This window comes from Tachysurus vachellii, chromosome 26 (assembly GCF_030014155.1).
Source record: "Tachysurus vachellii isolate PV-2020 chromosome 26, HZAU_Pvac_v1, whole genome shotgun sequence".
In the NCBI taxonomy this organism is placed as follows: Eukaryota; Metazoa; Chordata; class Actinopteri; order Siluriformes; family Bagridae; genus Tachysurus; species Tachysurus vachellii.
In genome coordinates, this window is record NC_083485.1 from 9,044,372 (window position 1) to 9,068,159 (window position 23,788).

The window sequence follows — 23,788 nt, forward strand, 5'->3', positions numbered from 1 at the left end:
CTGGATCATCCAAATGGTCATTGGCAAACTTAAGACGGGCCTGGACATGTGCTGGTTTAAGCAGGGGAACCTTCCGTGCCATGCATAATTTCAAACCATGACGTCTTAGTGTATTACCAACAGTAACCTTGGAAACGGTGGTCCCAGCTCTTTTCAGGTCATTGACCAGCTCCTCCCGTGTAGTTCTGGGCTGATTTCTCACCTTTCTTAGGATCATTGAGACCCCACGAGGTGAGATCCTGCATGGAGCCCCAGTCCGAGGGAGATTGACAGTCATGTTTAGCTTCTTCCATTTTATAATGATTGCTCCAACAGTGGACCTTTTTTTACCAAGCTGCTTGGCAATTTCCCCGTAGCCATTTCCAGCCTTGTGGAGGTGTACAATTTTGTCTCTAGTGTCTTTGGACAGCTCTTTGGTCTTGTTTTTTTTTTTAGATTATGTCTCTCACAGTGGACATGCACCTACGATGAAAATTTCAGACCCCTCCATGATTTCCAAGTGGGAGAACTTGCAAAATAGCAGGGTGTTCAAATACTTATTTTCCTCACTGTATGTGTGTACTGTAAATTAAGGTGTGTGTGTGTGTGTGTGTGATTTTGCAAGAAAGTACAGTATTGACTTTGAGAGAAAGCAGTGGTGTGTGTGTGTGTGTGTGTGTGTGTGTGTGTGTGTGTGCGTGTGATTTTGCATGAAGGAATTCACTTTGAGAGAAAACAGGTGTGTGTGAGTGTGTGTGTGTGTGTGTGTGTGTGTGTGTGGTTGTGATTTTGCATGAAGGAATTCACTTTGAGAGAAAGCAGGTGTGTGTGAGTGTGTGTGTGTGTGTGTGTGTGTGTGTGTTGACAGCCAAATACATTTGTTTGTTTTATTATATACTAAATGGTAAATGCGGATGCTTAATATCTAACATGTTTTCCTTTTTAAAGCTAAATGACCAAAACTCAAAAGCAGCCTGACTTTGGAAACTACTCATGAATAATTTGTATTATCATATGTTTATTATTGTACCAGAAATTAAAGACTTATACTGTATGTCCAATAGCAGTACCAAGGTCATTGTATGTGATAATGTAAGAATGTTAAACACTCTGCAGGGGTTTTGTGAAGGTTTGGAAAATGGAATTTCAATAATTATTTCCAAAATAATTAAATCTGAAAAAGTGTAAAAAAAACTTCAAAAGTGGGGGCACGGTGGCTTAGTGGTTAGCACGTTCTCCTCACACCTCCAGGGTCGGGGTTCGATTCCCGCCTCCACCTTGTGTGTGTGGAGTTTGCATGTTCTCCCCGTGCCTCGGGGGTTTCCTCTGGGTACTCTGGTTTCCTCCCCCGGTCCAAAGACATACATGGTAGGTTGATTGGCATCTCTGGAAAATTGTCCCTAGTGTGTGATTGCGTGAGTGAATGAGAGTGTGTGTGTGCCCTGCGATGGGTTGGCACTCCGTCCAGGGTGTATCCTGCCTTGATGCCCGATGACGCCTGAGATAGGCACAGGCTCCCTGTGACCCGAGGTAGTTCGGATAAGCGGTAGAAGATGAATGAATGAATGAATGAATGAATGAAAGTCCACTGCTGATTAGTTATGAATACACATACAGACCAACTATGGATCACAGGAGGGGTGGGATAAACGTCATCACGTGTCTCAACCAATGAGAGCATTTGGGGGTGGGGCTAAGACTCTCACACAAACCGGAACAGAAAAGAACTAACGGGGACAGAAAAATGGAGAAAGGTACCAAAATCTTAAATGGACATTTTTGTTTTAAATCCCTTCCACACAGCCAACCAAAGTTATTTGCACGCACTGCAAAGTTTTCTGCAAAGACTTATTAAGTACTTCATTAATGTTTGAGTTGAGATTTATAAGAAATATTTTGTAAAGGGAATACTGCTGTAAAAAAAACAAAACAAAAAAAGCACCTTATTTGTTCTAAGTGTTTGCAAACCAAATGTTATTGCACTTTTGTTCATATAGCTGTCAGGATCATGTCTGGACATTTTACCTGTTGGAACATTAGAGGGCATTCCAACAGTTGTCTCTTGTGCCATGTGATTTTGTTAATGTTTTGTGTTCATGTGTCTGTACACCTTTGCAAACCTCTTCCTTATAAGTCTTGTTGTCTTCCCTTTTTATTTATGTCTTCACTTGGGCAGCATGGAATCCCTGCCATTGTATTGTCTTTGTGGTCTCGGCCTTGTTCATTGAGTTTTTGTTTCTTTTCTTGTCCCTAGTGTTTTCCGTTTTTTGTTTAACTTAATAAATGATGTTTTTACTTTTGTTTGGGTCTGGGTTTTTATCATTATCATCACCCCAGTTTTCTGACAATAAGGGTGCTTTTCAAAATAAAAGTGCATAATACACCTTTTTTGAATTCATTATTGAATTTTGTGCATAACAATGCGATTAAAAACCGGAACCGTCGCCCAGCACTACTATATATCGTTTATTTGATAACATTTACAATTTAGCAAGAAAGCTAAAAACACTGAAACATTTTGAAAATATAAATTTTTTCCCCATGAGGATTATTAAAAATCCTGAAACATCGACAGCCACTTCATACAGTGATGTGAAAAAGTGTTGGCTCCCTTCCTGATTTTTTTCACACTTTAATGTTTTAGATAATCAAACAAATTTAAATATTGATCAAAGATAATAAAGGTTTTTATTATTAAGGGAAAACAAAATACAAACCTCCATGGCCCTGTGTGAAAAAGTGTTTGCCCCCTAAACTTAATAACTGCTTGGGCCACACTTACTGTAGCAGCAAGAACTGCAATCAAGCGTTTGCGATAACTTGCAATGAGTCTGTTAAAGTGCTGTGGAGGAATTTTGGTCCACTCATCTTTGCAGAATTGTAATTTAGCCACATTCGTGGGTTTTAGCATGAAGTGCCTTTTTAAGGTCGTGCCACAGCATCTCAATACGATTCAGGTCAGGCCTTTGACTAGGCCACTCAAGTCTTCATTTTGTTTTTCTTCAGCCATTCAGAGGTGGACTTGCTGGTGTGTTTTGGATCATTGTCCTGCTGCAGAACCCAAGTTCACTTCAGCTTGATGGCATGAACAGATGGCACATTGTCCTTCAGGATTTTTTGGTAGACAGCAGAATTCATGGTTCCATTTATCACAGCAAATTTTCTAGGTCCTGAAGTTACTTTTACGTCAGATGTAATGGGACACACACCTTCCAAAAAGTTAAACTTTTGTCTTGTCAGTCCACAGAGTATTTTTCCAAAAGTCTTGGGATCATCAAGATGTTTTCTGGCAAATCTGAGAGGAGCTTTTATGTTCTTTTTGCTCAGCAGCGTTTTTCATCTTGGAACTCTGCCATACAGGCCATTTTTTGCCCAGTCTATTTCTTGAGTCATGAACACTGACCTTGACTGAGGCAAGTGAGGCCTGCAGTTCTATGGATGTTGTTGTGGGGTCTTTTGTGACATCCTGGATAAGTCGTCACTTTGGCTTAACTGTGTTAGATTCAGCTTTATTAAAATCCCAGTACTGGACATTGATATTTCTTAGAATCTATTCCACAGAAAGCTGACAAATTAAAATGTATGTCTATAACAGCTCTAGCTTTTATATCATGATCTGCACTTTATTCTGTTTGCATGGTTAAGATTTTGTTGTCGTATAACTATTGTCTGACAAATAAAGCAATGTAAAAATAATTATTTTATTAGATTTGCTGAAAAAAAAATGCACATATTCCTAGGAACATCAAATAGCAAAAATTACAACAGGATTAACAATGAACAAAGAAACAAAATAAAAGTTCATATTATTTACTTAATTATTTAATTATTTGCTGGTTTTAATTAGCTTGCTGAAAAAAGACAACATTAAGTTTTACATTATTGTTAAAAAGTATAAATTAATATGTTTTTTTTCATGGCCTTAATAGGAGCTCTCTTTGATAGAAAGCATTACTGTATTAAATTTATTGAGAAATCACTTACAATTTTGTCATTTTTATTTTAGATTTTTAGATTTCTGTAAAGGTGCTTCGAGACAATGTTAAAAGCTGTATACAAATAGAATTATTTATGAATTGAATGAGACTCTTCAGACCAGATGACTTTCCAGGTTCTTGGTAATTTCCCATTTTCTCATTTATTTTTTGGGCTTATTAAGTCCAAGAGAGGAAAAAGAGAAAAAGTATTTAATTTTATATCATGAAACCTAAACAAAAAGAGTTTAATATATATGTTTATTATGGCCTAAATAAGAGCATTATTGTATTAAATATATATAAAAAAAATATTTTATCACCCAAAACATCAGACTTCCTCATTGACCTGAAACCATCTCAACCGTCTCATAGATCTTTGTCTGAAACTAAAACACAAGCAAATGAACCTGAACATGAATTATATGATTAGTTTAATTTTTAAAATGAGGCTTTAATAGGCATAAAGCTTTAACATTTCATGTTGATTTATTACCTGTAACAAGCTACTATCTATTTAACTGATTGTAGATTAGCACTAGGGTTAGTTTTCAGTATAACCTGATATCTTGAACCCTACTGTTTTTTTGAGGGAAGATGAATGCGGTGGATGTTCTTTATGCTTCATTGAGTGTTCATTAGGTTTCTATAACAGCAGGTCTGATGGCATGATGGCATTGTCGTGTCTTCTGGGATTCGGATCACAGGTTTATCTTTGGGAGATATTTATTTAACGTTTTTAAGATAATTGGCATGTGTGACAGTGCAAAGTAGTAGAAAAACTACTGAAACATGGCAATAGGAACAGTAGGAGACAGTACAGCACTGACCAGTACACAGTCCTAATGTGGGTATGTGACGGTGATGTGATGGTTTGGTGTGGACAGCATGGAGACCCATAGGACTGTTACGGCTGTCAGGTCTAAATCTCTGAATGTTTGAAGGCTTTAGCATGAAGGAATTAAAATTATTTCATATCGATTATGAACTCAGTAATTATGATGATCTTTTAGTTGCTTTAAAGCTTTTAGTTACACAATATTATTTATAATCTCACTCTCTGATGTCACCCAGGTGAGGATGAGTTCCCTTCTGGTTCCTCTCAAGGTTTCTTCCTCTTATCGTTGCTTAAGGATTGTCATTAAGGATAAATATGTATTTAATTTCTGTAAAGCTGCTTTGAGGCAATGACTATTGTTAATAATGCTATACAAATAAAATTGAATGAAATTGAATTGAATAGAATGAGACTCTTCAGCACAGACGACTTTCCAGGTTCTTGGTAACATGACTCATTTTTTTGACTTATCAAGTCCAAGAGAGAAAAAAAGAAACGATGAAGAGGCAATTAAAAGCTTATAGATGCTTTAATGTCAGTGATAACAGGAAGTTGTTTTTTGAGATATATTCGAAAACATAAAATAGAACTACACATGTTTAAAAGGTTTCGTTCAAAATCTGTTTTAAGAAAACCTTTTTTTGGGGATATAGGAAAGTAGGTATAAAAGATATGCATACAAAGAGCCATATTTATCTATGTAAAATAAGATAAATAAAAGAGGCTGAGACTTTTAGCTTGTGAGTTTTGGTCTGGTGACACTGCTGTAATGTGTTGCAAAATTTCTTTTCAAAATTTAAATCACACTTGTGAGCATGCAGATCTCTGTGTATACAATATGCAATGATGTATCTGTTTGCTGTGCAGTTTGTTGCCTGAAACTTTTTGGAGTTTTGTGTGTGTGTGTATATGCGTGGAAGAAGTGTGTGTGTTCTGGCTCACTGAGGTGTAGTGCCCTCTTACCTCAGCGTTCAGGAATGCCGCTGACGAGTGAAGCGTTGTGTGAACGAGGAGAGTGTGAAGAGAGAGCCAGAGTTTCACAGTGAGCCTATTCATGTAGCCTGAATCCACCGCTATTCACACACAAAGACGCAGACACACACACACACACAGAGAGAGAGAGAGAGAGAGAGAGAGAGAGAGAGAGAGAGAGAGAGAGAGAGACAGAGAGACAGAGAGACAGAGAGAGACAGAGAGAGCAGGCATTGTACATACGTTCTCGCACATGTAGAGATGCTATAATTACTGTGTTACAAGACACACAATAACCTATTTAAATTAGTAATAAACATGTAATAATACATGTTACATGTAATAAGTATGTCTGTCTGAGCCCCCAGACTCAAGCTGTGTTTATCGATTGTCCCTATGCTTCACTTCAGCTCCCAGTCTCCGCCCTTTTCATCGATTCGTCCAATCCCGCTACTCCAAACCCGGCTTTTCTCTTCCCTCTGCTTTCTCTCTTTCTCTCTCTCTCTCCATGCTGAGTCTTTCAAGATCCGCCGAGTTGCTTGATGATCCATATTGGCCGTCGTTCCCCCCCTCAATGGGCCCTTTTCAGGATCGGGTGGCCCAGTTCACCGTGTCCTCAAACAACCCGAGCACAGGAAAGGGGCCCTGAAGTGGGGGAGGCCCACCTCCGTCTCTCACTCCATCTCAATATCTGTTTCTTTCTCCATCTCTTCCTTCACCTCTGCATCCACCTCATCTTCACTGCTACAATACAATACAATACAATACAATACAATACAATACAATACAATACAATACAATACCAGCATAAACAAACAAACAAACAAAATAAATACAAAAATCAAAGGTAATAAGGTTGTTTGATTCATGTGGTACAGCTAATAGTGTCCTAAAGCAAAAAGTCAGGATGTACAGATCAATGCACAAGTACAAACAACATGACTTTGAATAAATTCATTGATTGTTAGTTAACTGGTTAATTAATTGTGAGATAACTAATTGTTTAAAACGATTTAAAAAGCACGCTCAGTTCAAAACAGGAGTAGAAGCACCAGTCTGTCTCTTTTTGGCACATGTCAAACATCTAGCTGTAGAAGAAAATAACCATGGAGGACTGTATTCATTATTAATAACCTTCAGGTAGTCATTAAGCGAAGACGATAACACAGTGTCCAGAGTTTCAGTGTGAGTGAAGCATATGTTACATATAGTGCATCTTTAAGTTCACATGGTCTCACGGATCTGACGCACCACTCTTTCACCATGTTCCTTTTTTACATCATCATCTAAGATACATTTTTTCTCAATGTTCTCAAGGTCTTCAGTGTTGTATTTGATGAGAGTTGTCATTGAGTTGTCATTCTCTGTTTCCTTTACATACCGAATGCTGCAATTTCAATGATGAGCCAACTAGAGAGATTCTTCCAATTCCGAAGGTATTTCAAAACACATATTCTTCAGATTTAAGCCCATAGCTTAGTATAATATGATAGTGTACTGTATACAGAGCATGTGATATAATCAGAAAACAAAGTAGTGCCTCTTTTTTAAATCTGCATTTGTCCACCAGGTTTTTGGAGAAAACCCTATGACCTGTAATGTCACTCAGCTCTCCATCACGTCCAAAGTGTTTTACACAGCCTGCTTTTGCTTACTATGTTATGTTTCTGTCAAAACTCAAAGATTTGTTCTGCTTTATTTCTTAACCTGCACAAAAGCAGCACAAACCTAGCAGGCTGTTTTGTCTGGAAACTGCCAGGGTGCTGAGTGGCGTCACATCATAAAAAGCGCACAATAATGTACAAAGACCGTACCTACACGATCCGTGTTTACGGAACGATCACAGCATACGCGAACAGAAATACGTTTGTTTTCCCCGGCCACATGGGGTTCGAAAGCATGGAGAGTTTTCAGTGCATAAATATTGTCTTAATGATGTGCTGTGTTTTTGTTTAGTCATATTTTAGCCGTTTTGGTTTCATCTCAGTGTGTATGCTTTATCTCGGTTTCATATTGTTTAAAATTACAAATTTTAAAACCCTTCCGCAGTATTTTTGTCTGTTATTTTCCTGACAAAATGCTCCTCATGTGTAAGAAGCTCTGTAACACTGATTTTTGAAAGTACAATGCAAGTTTTCCGGTAACGATCGTGACTGAACACGCTAACGAAGTTAGGACTGAAGCTGATTTATGATGTAGTAACATTCATTCACGTGGACAACTGGTCAGAGTTTCGTTTCACATTTACAAGAACAGAGGAAATGTGCTTAGAAATGAAACAAAAAAAAACTTCCCTTTGTTTTGATTTCAAATAATGAACCATTGTATAAGAAACTAGTTTTTCATGATTTTGGTTTTCTTTTGGTTTCTGTTCATTTTGAACCCAACTGTACATAAGAAAGAATATTATCCAGATACACACACACACACACACACACACACACTCACACACACACACACACACACATACACTTGAAGCCTGTTTGTGCACAGCCTGCAGCTCTTTGTTCTGTGGGCAAATATGCTCATCATCCATATGGCTTCTTATGGATCAGAACATATGATTATAATTCACTGGCTGCTGTGATAAACGCAACTCGCATGTCACAGTCCTGCACTCTGACACAATTACGCATAGATCACTACACACAACGCCAAGCAGACAGGCTGCACAAAACAGACTGTGTGTGGTATGCGTGTACATGTACGTGTGTGTGTGTGTGTATGTGTGTGTGTGTGTGTGTGTGTGTGTGTGTGTGAGGGATTGATGGAGATTTGAAAAGAGTGTGTGAAATTAGGCAAAGGATCAAAAAACAAAGAAAAATGTATAACCTGTGAAGAAGTATGAAGAAAGAGAGAACTGAAGCGATACTCCAGAATTTCACCATGTTTCTTTGTGCATGTGAACAGAACAACAGATTACTGCTAAATCATTAATAATTGAAGTCTAAAGTATTAGATATAATTCTATAAATTCCACAAAATCAATAATTGCGTTTTGATTTTGCTGCCATTTTGCTGCTCTTTTTTTTAAATGAGGCTACAATTTGGACCTGATAGCACACACAAGAATATATTTATATATGACCCACACAGCCTAGCACAGTAACTTAACATCATTCACTTGATAAACAAAAGTTTTTCACATGGCAGGCAGCTCTGTGCCCTGATGCTTTTTGTCTGCTTCACGAAAGAAAGGTCAGAATTCCAGCATAGCTTTTTATCCAGCAGGAAAAAAAAACTCACTTGTGTGTCTGGCATTGTAGCAACACACACACACACACACACACACACACACACACACACACACACAAACATACACACCACACATAGAAATATATAAGCAAAAATTCTTTCAAACTATTCATTTTTGACATCTTCATGAATTAATCATGAATTCAAAAAGATATTTTGCTACTTAGTATCATATAATATAATATAGGGCCCCGGCCCCGAACCCCCAACCCCGCTGCACCGCACTTTAGCCCCGGCCTTTCGACCGGGGCTTCCGGGCGGAGGGGAGGGGAGGAGACGAGGTTACGCGCTTTCTGGCAGGAGGCGGCGCGGCGGGACTCAGTTTTGCTAGTCACCGAAAGTTAGCAAGTGCCAACTCTTTGCTAATTAACTTTGCTAATGTATGGAATGAATTTATGACAGCTCTACTAATACAGTACCACATCATAGATTTTTATTTCCAAAAGATAACAATAAGTCTTATTAAAAACATTAACTTTAATCCTCAAGCAACAAGGAAGCTATAAAATCCTAGGTACCAAATACTACCAGCTCAACAGCTCCGTGTTTGTTTTGTCAGCTGGAAGCCGATCAGAACAAGTTGCACAAGTATTTTAGGGCGTTTGGAGTAATAATCCTTTTCCGATTAATGTTTGATGACAACTGCATGAATGTATAATGTGTTTGTCAAATTTGTGCTTGTAGTTTCTGGGGTTTTTTTTTTTCAGAACCAGTAGTTGTTGTTGGCTTCTTGTGGAAACCTGCTATAATAAAATACGATAAAAATGAATTAGGGTTACATGTGCTTTCCTGGAAGTTTGGTTAGAACCGCATGCAAATAGCCATAAATAATGATTTTTTTTTTAGCGTCTTTTCTGAATAAATGTGTTAAACAGATGTAGAGCTTGTGCTACAAATACCTCAGATTGAACAATTTTTGAAATATGTTTGTTTTGATAATGAAACTCGTAGATTCGTCATTTGATAATGAAACGTAGAGCTTTTCTCAATCCAGGGAAATGTGTCCCGATTCTTGTGCATGGTAATAACACAACAGATGCGCTACAGATGCTGTAGATAGAGACCAGGTTTGAAGGATGGTAGGGTATTCCTTTAAAGAAACGACAGACGGAGGAGAAAGTGAGATGGAAGAGGGTGGACTGAGCCGTCCTGTGGTCATCTGTCCTTCTGTATCAACATCGAGTGTCACACAGCTCAAATGGTCTTGTGCTATTTGAACCTAACACCACGTGTTCTATCTGATAGGAGACACAATGTGGCTTGTGTGTGTTTGTGTGTGTGTGTGTATGTGAAATCAAAAGTGACTCAGCAACCACAGTCCGTCTCACCGATACCAAAGAACGTGATTCGCAGTCGCAGAAATTGACATTGTCTTGGAAGAGTTTGCTCAGTGCAGTATTATAATGTTAATCTAAATAAATGATAATGATTAATCAAAAACGTGCATGTTTGTGTGTGTGTGTGTTTGCAGGGGCTTTATGACAAAGAGGAAATGCTGAGGTTTGCGTGCATGTGAGCAAGCTGTTCAGTATGCAGTATGCTATTCAGTATTTGAGTATGTTCAGTATGCAGACCACGCTGCAGACAGTCTCAGCTGTATAATGGCAAGTTGACTGTTGGGGGTAGTGGAGGTGGTCGGGGTGGGCAAAAGGAGAGGAGAAGAGGAAAGAATGAGGGTAGTAGTGGTGGTGGTGGTGGTGGTGGTAACGGACGTGGCAGTGCTCCAGAATCAATTGCGGTGTAATGAGTTGGCACGGTGCCAGGTAACCATGGAGGCACCCACCCAACTCTCCTACAAGGGGGGGGGGGGGGGGGGGGAGGGGGAGAAGGAGTTTGTAAATGAAAGAAGAGAGGAGACAGAGACGGATAGAGAGGCGAGAAAGGGGGATGCAGAAAGGAGGAGAGGAAGTTTAAGGGTCGGACTGGGAGTGAAGAGGGTTTAGTGGGAGGGAGGAGAGAAGGGCACTTCAGGCCATCAGCATTTATTCCCTAATTCTCTCTCTCTCTCTCTCTCTCTCTCTCTCTCCAACTTTCTCATTCTCTCTCGCTCTTTCTAATCTGAAATGAACTCGTGAGAAAAGAGAAAAGCGAAATAAGGCTTAATGAGATTTTAGATGATCAGTGTAATGCATTACTCCATCTATTTAATAGAATCTGGTGGTATATGAATAAAAAGATCTTGCAGTCCTGCGTTCATTCATTCTTCCTTCTCGTTTCATTGGTATTGAGAAGAACACAGATAGCCAGTCAGTCACACAAAAGGACCTGCAGATGTGAAATTCTCCAATCCGTATGATATAGGATGTGTGTCAGAAAGCAGACCGGGCCTAGTGAAGTGCACAGGGCTCACCCGTATACCCCACCCATGTACCGGCGCCGAGCACACCCATTCCGCACGTGCGATAAATGCTTTGTGTCCTTTGGCGTTAATAACTTGTCATTTCCATAGACATGTCATTTCCCTTTCTTTGTCAATCCTTTTTATCCATCCCTCCATATGCTGGTGCCCTGCGGAGGTTCTGGCTGGATGAAAGGCAGCAGTCAGTTTGATTTCACTCTGGCCCCATGCATTTCTTTATCAGTCTCTCTCTCTCTCTCCCTCAGTCTATCGCTCTGTCTATGCCTCTCTCTCTCTCTCTCTCTCTCTCTCTCTTTATGAGATGTGTTAATACTCTTAGCTTTGGCAGTCTTCCTCAGCTGGACTGATTAGCATGAGCCTGCTTGACGGTTACTGGGTGAATTGAAATTAAAATGTGATTAATATCATAATTAGCCTCCCTCTTCTTCCCAAATTTATCCTCTCCTCAGCATCTTTCTCTCTCCGGTGTGTTTGGCTGCCTGCCTGCATCTCCACATTGCTCCTCCTCCTGTCCACGGGGAACTGAATCACTTACGGCACTCAATGAGAAGATGTATATTCTATAGCTCTATAATACAGTATTTCTGAAAATTTCTACTTTCAAATTTAAGGAATATTTCAATATATATTCTTACACATTTGCACGACATCTCCACATCCGTACGCAGAGATCTGGGACGTATTCGACATAAGCATAGGATTAAGTTAAATGAATGCTTGAGTAGCATGATATGGCAGACTGAACCCAGCTGCTGGGGGATCATTCAGACACTGACCAACTCATGCTTCAGTTTCGATGGAGATGGAAAGGGCCTGCTGCGCAAATTCCTGCTTTGCTTCTCATATACGATGGTTTTATGGCCGAGATGAAATGTCAAGAGGTGCTAATAGCTCTCTGGTGGCTGGAGTGAGCACGAAAGCAGAGGTGTTTACAGCTCCGTTTCCTCTGCGTAAGGCTGTAAGTCCATACACTGATACGCTGATACCTGGTAATATGCATTCTTCACATACGGCCATCATTCACATTCGTTCACAGGGCGTAACCTTCAGAAAGCATTATTGACCTCTTTCTTGGAATAAATAGCATTCTTTGAATCACTTCGCAATGAGCAATGCAACGTTTAAGGATAAAGGCTTTCATGGCTCGCTTTCCATGTGAGTCGCAGCGCTCGCAGATCGCAGATGTGTTTGCTCTTGTGGTTATAGCCTAGCATCCCTCTCTTTGAGGTTTAACTACCTTACTCTTGCTTTAACATAGTAGGTTTTATAGATAGATGACACTTAGAATGCTTGATAGCATGTTGGCTTGCGTAGGCAGAGAGTGAGAGTTGGGACTGATATGTGTGTGTTGTGCCTGCAGGCCACCACTGGCCCGCTGTTGACCCGGCATTATGAGCTCCGAGTGTGAGATCCTCTGTAGGAATCACTACAGTCACACATGGAGAGAAAGGGGGAGAAAAAGCCATTTTAACAGAATTTCTGATATTTATATGTATTTGTATACAACTGTAAAACACTGCCAAAAAGCCAATAAGCGAATCTGACCAGCTCTCATGTGGAAAACACAGGAATTTGAACATGTGCTAGTGATTTTATCGGATTTTATTTGAATAAAGCCACAAAAAAAAAACAAAAAAAAAAAAAACAACTATCCCCACCCATGACTCTGAACTGATTTGTGCTGGGCTGCTTGACCCTCTGTGCCATGATGTGCCAGTTCCTGCTTTGTGTGATGCTTTTGTGTAGCTCTGTGTTGAAAATAGCGTATTCATAGAAAAAATAAAAGAGAAATCCCAAGGGCAGTTTTCCAAAGAGAAGATTTCCCATGCCCCATGTGTTCTGCGTAGAGATTTTGTATTATTATAAGCAAGTGACAAATCTGATCCTTATCTCACATCCGTTCAATTAAGAAACCGATATTAACGGGAGTTCACTATATCAATTATAAATCTAAAAAAAAAAATTGTTTTCTTTATAGTTAAAATTTGTCCATAAAAATTAGTATTACTTCTAATAACAGTAATAATGCATTATCTAAAAATAATTGTGTTACTCATATTACAAAAATGCATTTCTTTCTTTATCTGCCTTAAGTGTATTTTTATCCAAATTTCTTAAATAGATCAAATTTATATTCATTTTCTTTTCAGGTTTGTTTTAAGATTGTTTTTAATCGCAAAGTCATAAACAGTACGAACTAATATTCAGACACTAAAAAAGGGAACGTGGTCAGTCAGAAATTTTGATATATTTAATAAAAACATTCTATAAAAAATCTAATCTATAAATATATTAAAGCTAAAAGCCACAATAATCCATGGATTACAGAGATTTTATCAGAGGTAACGGTGTTCTTAGGCACAATTTAAAACACAGCAGTAAAATCAGCCCTCAAGTGACTTTTCATAAAAATGCAGAAAACAACAATATGATTAAATCTAGTGTGCAAGAAATAATTAAATGTGTTATTATTATTATAATTCTTCTCTCAACATGGTAATCAGTTAACAGTAAACTTTGGTTGATAAGCAACATAACAGGAAAATATTAGGGAAAATATTAGTGGAACGCTGTCTTAAATAAAAGGATATGTAAAGGTTTGATTGGTTGAGATATGCTGTGATAATTCAGATATTTCAGATATTAAAGTCACAGGTCTGAGTATTAGGCTTCAGATGACACTTGGGGATTGCTATGATATCTGGAGGCCATAAAATAATTTTCAATTTGATTAAATTTATTTGTATAGAGCTTTTAACAATTCCCATTGTCATAAAGCAGCTTTACATAAGTACAGAAACAGAATTACAATTTTAAAGTTTAAAATTAAGTTATTATTTATCTCTAACAATTTTTCTTAACGAGAAAGTTGGAGGTGACGGTGGCAAGGAAAAACTCCCTGAGATGATACGAGGTAGAAACCTTGAGAGGAACCAGACTCGGAAGAGAACCTCATCCTCATTTGGGTGACACTGGACAGGACAGTTTGTAGTTGATTGGAAGTAAGCAACCAAGAACTCCTGAGGAACTCAGATCAGACCCTGCACTAATTCTTTCCTGCTGACGCAACAGTAGCGAAAAAAAAACAAAACGCAGTGATAGTCTCCGAGCAGCCCCATCCACAGCAATCCCATGAGTCATGGGCTGTCCATGCAGGTCTATCCCCAGCAGAGTGCACCACCAGGCGACAAAACTCCAACAGGGGTATGGCGTTAGGATTGCTAAATAGGTCCAGTAGAACAAGCAATCAGACTAGACTGATTCAAAAAAAAATATCAAATAAGTATATTTCCGTTTTGCTGGTGGAATTCAAAACTAGTGTATTGGTAAAAAGTTACTAAAACGTCAATATTTCTCTTCCACAAATGTCCAACCTCATGGATCCCAGCACTGTCCATAGTCTAGAGTGAAAGGCCTCACTAAATTTCTATTTTTTTTTTTAAACTTTTCTATCAGCTTTTCTAAAGAGAACATCTGGACTTTGAATGAGAGAGAAGGAGAGGAACTGACAGAGTCCGGGCGGTTGAGAGACTGCTTTTTGCCTCGTCTGTGAACAGATGTTGCTTGTCAGTTGCTTATAGAACAGACACCTGGTTGACAAAATCCGGCGTGAGTCACTGGCTTCAAAGATAGATATCGTTGCTTTTCTTGGATAAGTTTGATCCTTTCACCATTGTTTCATCCATTGCTTCATATCTGTCCCTACTGATAGGCTTCCTACACGGTATGTGCTTTCTTCAGTATCTCTCAGTGTTTGTTTCTAATGATTTAATGCCAAACTTTCCGCTTTGAAAACCAACACGACCTCCACTGATCGAACTCCAAAACCAGATTCAGAGCCATAAACGCTGCTGATCTGTTCTGTTTATTGGCCATTTGTGATTAAAGCTTGCTGTGGAGGACAAGTTTTCGGCTGACCTGTAATATAGATGTCTTGTGCAGCTCTTTATATCCCAGTGATTGTGGTTGTATGGAGGTTGAAGTCATCCTGGAGCAACACAACGGAACAGTGAGAAACTCCTCAAGTGATATTACTTTTACCAAAACCTCGAAAATCCTCAACCTTAGCCACTGACTTTTAATTCATCATGGAAAACTGGTAATGTTATGCTATACTACCGTACAGACACTGTACCAAATAAATATGAAAAGAACAACAAAAACAAAACCCAACAACATCACCAACAAAGGGTTGAGTCACTGACTTTACAAGCCAAATTTCTGCATTTCACTTGATTGTCTTTCATTTGCAAAGAACTGTAATAACATCCAAGTCTAGGAAAATGTTCTGTCTCTACAACACAAAAAACAGCAAATAGGTATAGTATTTAAAACAGAAAAGTCTAAGTACCATCAATAAACATGATTAAATATCTTAATGTTGGATATTGACGGATAAACTAGAAGGGAATAACAAATTTAAGGTTTAACTTTCATGCTAGTTGCTGTACGATGCGGTATGTTTTCTGAGTAGCTAAGTAAACTAACATAGCTAGATATACTTCATATGTTGGCTTTGCTTAGCTACTAGCTAGCTAGTTGATAGCTCATTATCATTGTTGATTGCAGTGTAGGTGCAGGGTGTAATGTTTGCCTCACGCTCACATTCCACATTGACCTATCAGACATTTTTAATTTGTATAAACAAACAAATTAATTTACTGGATGAAGTTAACACCTTCAGATTATACATGCTTTTGAACAAGCACTTAAGGGATCTCAGAGAGCAGAAGTGGGTTTAATATTATTTACTTTGAAGATGGAAACATTTGTGTTTTTTGGAACTTTTTATGATTATATATACACCCCTAGTAGGCTAGGTAAAAGCAGAAATATTTAAGAAACGCTGTAAAATCTTAAAACATTGAGGGTCTAATATCATGTGAGCCATTAATGTATTAATGCATTAAAATACAATTCTGAACATGGACACCACAAAGCAGACGTAAAAAGAGTTAAACGTTTACAAGGAAAACAAAATGCTGATGACTAAAAAGAAAATTAGCTAGAGAAGTAGAAGTGTTTTTTAAGGTTTTGCAGGAAAGTCGATTCAAATAGTGTGATATTTTCCAAGACAACTACAAACCATATCATATTGATTTAAGTATTTATTTGTCCAGAAATTCCTCACAGTAAATTTAGTAGTAAAATAGCTGTAACATTTCTGTACACTGTATAAAACTGAACACTGGTCTAATCTGTCTGGTTTTGCTGTGTTTTTGTAATGAATGCTATCAGTGCCCTTTTATTGCAGTCCATGTACAGAGTGGTTGAAACTCCCGGCTGTGTTTACCATGAACTCGAGCTGACCTGTGTGTGAAAGCCCGAATCTCTGTGCTCTTGGGTTATTTCTGTCAAATGTCCCTTTTGATCTGAACTGGTCTACATCCCAACTGAGAGCCATTTAGGAGTCCGTTTTATTGTGTCTTATTGTTATTGTCAAGACAGGATGTTCCTATTTGACACTTCTCAGTCTATTGAATAGGAGATTATGTTATGCGGAAGGAAAATGCCTAAAAATGTGTAAACGTGCAAAAGCCAGGTGGAGGGAATTTTTTTAAAAAATGCAACGTTGCATTACGGAAACTGATACCATTTGTGGACATGAGTAGTTGAGTAATTGGGTTACATGTTGCACCAGTCTTTGTTTCTTGGGTGCTGGGAGACAGCAGTCTGAGGCTTTGCCCTCTGTCCTGGTGCCTTCTTTGTTCAGCATGCTTTCTTTACAGCTTGGCATAGACGATAGACGGTAAAGAGTGGGCAGGACCTGGCCAGACGTCAGGCTTCAGACAGCCAAATTCACTCATTTACATTCAGTAGAAGCAAAAGGAGGTGGCAAGAACTCAAAGAGACTTCCTGATGCTCCTGGTCTCCTACTGTGTTTTGGGAATGACTTTTTTTTGGAATTGAGACACGCTCTTGCTTCACAGTGTTGTCATGACCCATTCCATGAAGAAAGAATGCACAGTTACTTGCCTACATATACGACCTAGTGCCAATATAGACAGAATAAGTTCTCCATGATTTTATGGTCAAAAATGCTTGATTTTGCTGCAGATTTTGAAAATGTGTGATGCAGCTTGCAGAGACTTTTGTGGGTTTTTTCCTTGCAGAAAACTCATAAATTGCTGAAATTTAATAAATGAAAGCTCAGGATTCTTCTTATAAACTCCTACCAGTGACAATTCACGTGTATTTACTTTCTGTGGAAAATGTACTCATGTTCAATGTAGGTCTCTGGCTGAATGTGCATTTTAATGTCACTTGTCTTGTCTTTTAATGTAATGCCTGTAAATGTAAAAATCTGTCTTGGCACAGATTTGCAGATTTTTGCATTCATTTCTGCAATTGCCAAAATCACAAAATCATGTAATAACTGAATAGAGGACTGACTGCATCAGTGTTATTGTGTAGTTACAGTATTCTAGCTGTATTTTACCGCTAGTTACAGAATTATAGCTGTATTTCACCTTAAGTTACAGTATTCTAGGCCTATTTTACCGCTAGTTACAACATTCTAGCCGTATTTCACCTCTAGTTACAGAATTCTAGCTGTATTTCGACACTAGTTACAGAATTCTAGCTGTATTTCAACACTAGTTACAGAATTCTAGCTGTATTTCAACACTAGTTACAGAATTCTAGCTGTATTTCACCTCTGTTTTCAAAGTTATAGCGCGTATATCACATCTAGTTACAGTATTCTAGCTGTACTGTATTTTACCGCTAGTTACAGAATTATAGCCGTATTTCACATCTAGTTACAGTATTCTAGCTGTACTGTATTTTACCGCTAGTTACAGAATTATAGCCGTATTTCACATCTAGTTACAGTATTCTAGCCGTATTTTACCGCTAGTTACAGAATTATAGCCGTATTTCACATCTATTTACAGTATTCTACTTGTATTTTACCTATAGTTACAGCATTCTAGACAGATTTCACCTCCTTACGGTATATTTTAGCCATTTTTTACCTATAGTTATGGTCCCATTGTTCAGCAAATCCCGAAATTTGGTTTTCAGCATGGTGTGACCTATCATAAACCAAAAAAAAATCAGAAAAAATCAAAAAAGTGTCTAGGTACCTTTGGTTTCAGGTCAGAAATCTGGGGAATGTATATGGGGTTACACAAATGATGACTGCAGCATGTGCACTGTTGAAACCAGTCCCCCATTCTTATTAAGCATTAGGGGTTTGGAAGCCATATTGAGAATCAGCCATATTACTACTACTTCTAATAATAATAATAATAATAATAATAATAATAATAATAATAATAATACAGATCCTTTATATCTCACATGCCTTTGAAATGAAGGTGCAATATCAAGAATCAATAAGAAATATTAAGAAATAAATGATGTGATACTGAAGTAAAGACAGGGCACACAAATATGATTCAGTGTCTGGAGAAATGCAGATCGTCTGACAGACTGCGACCAACTGACACACACACACGCACACACACACAAGAGACAAGGCTATGGTAGCCCATGCCAGCGGCTTGATTAAAACAGCCATGTAAACAAGTGAATCATTTTTGGGACCATTACAGACAGATGAGCAGACAGATGGACAGTGGGACACAGGGACACAGACAAAACAGTTAATTGCAGGCATTTAGGCTAGCAGGCAGCATGCCCGCGTACTCGCCAGTGGGCTTTCTCCATTCTCTGTGGCCATTGTGAGGACATGAAAATATTTTTCTGTCCTGAACCGAGGGAGTTTGTTTAGAGAGAGAGATAGAGAGAAAGAGAGAGAGAAACAGAGATGGCAGACAGCATTCTATTCCCATGTTTGTCATTTTTCCAGAATAGGACAGGGAGCGGTTCTTCTCTCTTACTCACTCGTTCTGTCTAGTAACTCATCTTCAGCCATTTTGATGACGCTGAATAAGAGTACTTTCTCTGTAACTCTCTCTCCCTCTCTCTCTCTCTTTCCCTCACTCTCTCCCTACGTGGCTTGGATTGGTTGCAGGCAGGAACGAAGGAGGGAGCTGTGGAGGAGAGAGACAGTGCAGCTCACCGGAGAGAGAGAGACATGGCACATTTTGCAGAAAAAGAAATCCGGTGTGAAAGCAGTCCTTTTCAGTTTTCACTTTTTTTTTTCTTTTCAGTACTCTGCTCCGTTTTTTTATCCCTCACCAAAATCCTCTGTTAAGCTTCTACTGTTTTGTGCAACACTCTCTGTCTCTCTTTCTCTCTCTCTCTCTTTCGCTCTCTCGGTATCACCCACTCTCCTTTCGTTCTCTCCCTTCGTAACAAACTTTTGCTCAGCTTTTTCAGTTTGTGTTTCATTTTTTCCTTCTCCGATCCCCTGTTAAGTTTTATTCATGGCAGTCAAAGACAATGGGAACCGTGCACATTTTGGCACCGTTGAGGAGAATCAGAACTGCAGCCAAGGAGCCTGCTGTGATCCAAAAAACTCGAGCACAGCGAAGCGTCAAAAAAAAAAAAAAAAAAAAAAACACCACCCTTTCCTTTGCTTGGTCACAAATTCCACTTTCCCTGTAGCCTGGGCAGTGTTGAAACTCCTCCTCAACCACATCTCACCGCATTCGACCTTTCCGCCTTTTCCCTCTCTTCCTCTTCCACGGAACCTTTTTTTTCAGAACCCGCGTCCAGGGTTTTTTGCCTCCGCTGGTAAATGTGGACACGAGCTGCTGCCCAGGAGGGCAACTGAAGGGACAGTGTTTTTTTTTTTTTTTTTACCGATTATTATTTGACCATTCTGGGGTGTTTATATAGAGCCAGGACTTTGTAGTTGTAGGTTTCTGTGTACGCTCCCCGTTCAGGTCTGGACATGCCTCTGTATTAAATGATTTGATTTTATAACTAAACCTTGTACATTGTGTTCTAACGTGTTGTGTCCGTTTTCTTGTTCCAGATTTTTAACAAATTTTGCCAGCGGAATCGGCCTAGTCCGCCCCCCAAGCCTCTCTCTGTGTGATGGCCGAAGGAAGACTGAATGCTCCTTTTCGGACCGCACTGGTCAGTACCACGCATGCCACCTCACGCCACCTTCCTCTGCCGGTATGCTCCGTTTTCTTCTGCCTTTTTTTTCCCTCTTCATTCTTTGTTGCTCATTTTCGCTCGTGCCTCTCCAACACTAAACGTTTTGTAGACTTACCGCATTTAAGAGTCGCTCCAATATTTGCTCTGGTCTGTCCAAATTCCGCAATAACGGAGAATGAATTTTTATTATTTTTTTAAAATCTTCCCAAAGATTCTATAGGAAATGCGATTGAAATATAAATTCTAAGCTTGAGTAACACTACAGTTAAAGCCTGTCTCTGTGACTCTGTGATATATGTCTAGGCCCAAGGAATAGATTAAGCACTTTAAATAACAGGTTCTGTTGAAGCTGTGTGTGTCCTGATTTGTACAGCATCCGTATTTTCCGGATTGGCAAAAGCACACGGCTAAAACTGCACCAACGAACCCCTCGTTTCTTTTTCCCCAAGGTTGCCTGACAATTCAAATAATACATATTTGCCTTCTGTCTCCGAAACAGGACAAATATTCCCTCGAAAACACAAAACTCGCTTTAAAGTAGAATATATTGTCTGATTTCTCGAATGCAGTGGCAGCTACAGCTTCCAGATTTTTGCTGCAGACTTTACGCTATATGTTGGCAATACAACAGCATTTAATAACGCAAAAGAAAAGAAAAAAATGTTTTTGTATTTACATCCCAGGCCCGAATACAAAATTAATCAAATCTTCATTGTTTCTTCAATGTATAAGAAACAAATTTGGATGCTAATGTAGTATAGTTGGTAATTATTAGGCTTAGAGCTTCGTTTTAATTTTGTGGATTTTTTTTTTAAAAACTTTACGTGTGTAATTCTCGCTATTACGGAAAGTAAAGGCTTGCAATACTGCCGCATTTTTTGTTAGCACCCAGCTAAAACGTGGCCATGACTTTCAACGTGACCTTCACACTACGCTGTTCCTGATGTTGAGGAAGCAGGAATTAGGGCATGCCAAGAATTTACGGCAATATCCGTAAGACGAATTTGAATTTGAAGACATTTGTAACAGGTTTGTATGTAACGTTCGTCTTCACGCCCATTTTTTCATAGTTTTTTCAAACAACGACTCCATAGTTGTTTTCTTTTTTTTTTTTTTTTTTTTTTTTTTTTTTTTGCTTTAACGTGAATTATAATAATTGTTAACGAGTTGTTCATGCAACACCCAGCTTGTGAACTTTTCTTCCTCTTTATAGCTGGAGTCTTTCACTTTGTGTCTCATCTGTTCGAACATGTGTTTTCTCCTCACATGTTGCATCCAGAACATAGCTTTACTCATATCCCAACGCCCTCACAGCATCATGCTAAATATCTCCACATAAAAATTATATCCTGGACGCATCTTTCAGTCTTCTTCCCTTTTTTGAATTTGAAATTGTCTGCAGAATTTGCTAGAAAATGATGTAAAATAATATCTGAAATAGTTGAAATAGCTTAGCACTATTTTCCACTTTAGCTCAGTGTATTAAGGCATGTTTCTCTTTAAGTCCCAAAACAACTTGACCACACCCTAATACATCTTTTGTTAGCGTGCTTCACCCTGGTTTAGAGGCTCTTCTCTTTAACGGTGGACGGTCTGGTAACAGAGAACGGAGAAGGATTCACCTCGTTCAGAGAAACGCTGCCAGCTGCCACAAACCCGTAGATCCGAACTTGTGGTAACTCTGTGCACAAGCTCGCGTCTACAGGTATGTGTCTGCGAGGTCACTGTGACGCCATTCTTCCTCCTACAGCATTGATATAAAGTTTAAACCAGGTTGCCAAATTGTGCATTAATAAGTATCCACGTGGGAGATCCCAATGGAGCCCAATGGACTAATAATATATATTATATCTAGTATAAATATGAGATAAATGTGGCAGATAAAATTCTCCAGTGCATAAATCACCTATATTAATTTCATGTAAGATATACGATTGTTTACTGTTATTCATTTTAAGTGGAATTTCCCAACGCACCATTCGAGATTTCCTATTCAATCGGTGCACTGCTATGAATTTGACATGAGCTTGCGACAATGCAGTACATTCTTTTCAATTCCACATGTGCTCGCCAGATGTTGCATTGATAAACTCTCAGTATAAAGACGGCCAGCGATATACAGATATTACTTTATATCGATAGCCCAGTAGCGCATCACGATGAATTCTGTTTCACCAAATGATGTGTTTTTGCTGTAGGTGAGACTGCCCATGACATTTTGTTGAGATAATCTTATGTGAGATCTGTCAATGGAGAATCAATAGAAAATCTATACGAGAGAGCAAAAGGGTGTTTATTTTAACTGTAAGATTGCCCAGCGGTGCACCAAATTACTGCTATTAATTTCGCTTCAGATCTAAAATCGTAGAGTTCTGTATTGATATTCATTTTAAGTGGAATCGCCAATCGGTGCAAGGATATGAGTTCAAATTGAGAGATGCATTGGTGCGTTGCTGTGAATATGAATTTGTTGTGAGTTAATACAGCAACACAGTTGAGTTTATACAGTAATACAGAACATTAATTGATGTAATTGACACGTGCTTGCTTTGGGATAAGCTAAAATGCTATATCGCAATGCTATGTTAATATATTATGAATTTGATTCATTCCAGTGGGAACTGTCCAGTGGTGCACTGATGTACAATATTCATACACAGACGTATTTAGATGTTAGGTTCTATCTCAGAGATGTTGTTATGATGTTGATGTCAAGCGGAGAGCAAATTACTGCTTCCACTGAAGAACCCTAGAAGTGCCTAAAGCTTGACTCTTCAACTGTGTCTTAGTTTCTGCTCGGTTGCTCACGGATGTGATGTGATGTGATGCTGTTGTCTCGGGATGAGGTAGTAGGTTGTATAGTTTAGAATAATACCATCGAAGATAACTGTACAGCCTCCTAGCTTTCCCCGAGTAGCCGCCATGCGTTCTACTGACTGCCTGAACGGACACGTGCCTCCATAGTAGCATACCGTGATACGTTTTTCTGTACGCTGGATGTTTATTGCTACATCTAAGTGACTGAGCGCAACGTGCTAATGTTTTTAACTGAAGTTGAGAGAACTGTATTTAAATGATTCTGATCTAGTGACATTGACGGCATGATGTTTATTATATTATGACTTTTACGCCATGAAACTTGTCAAAGTGTCGTTTTCTTTCAGTTATGCGCTAATGATTTCTGTTCAATGTTTTTGACTTCTGTTTCTATCCTGTGAACCTTCTGACAATATTATTATTATTAGAATATAATATCTGTGTATAAACATCATATACTGTAAGTGTGGCAGATTTTGTTCACGAGCAGACATGTTTAATGATTGACCTAGCTAAATATCCCATTTCCTAATACGGGTTATGTTAAGAAATGGTAGGTGTGTGTCTGACATTGCT

The 23,788-nt window shown here is 38.7% G+C and overlaps 1 long non-coding RNA gene across 1 annotated transcript in view; it reads left to right on the forward strand.

Annotated features, from left to right (window-relative positions):
• Window positions 1–23,788, forward strand: part of LOC132841151 (uncharacterized) — an 89,834-nt gene that overhangs the window by 54,584 nt on the left and 11,462 nt on the right. Inside the window, exon 3 of the long non-coding RNA XR_009647866.1 lies at window positions 20,268–20,371. This is a non-coding gene — a long non-coding RNA (uncharacterized LOC132841151). The remainder of the gene's footprint in view (window positions 1–20,267; window positions 20,372–23,788) is intronic.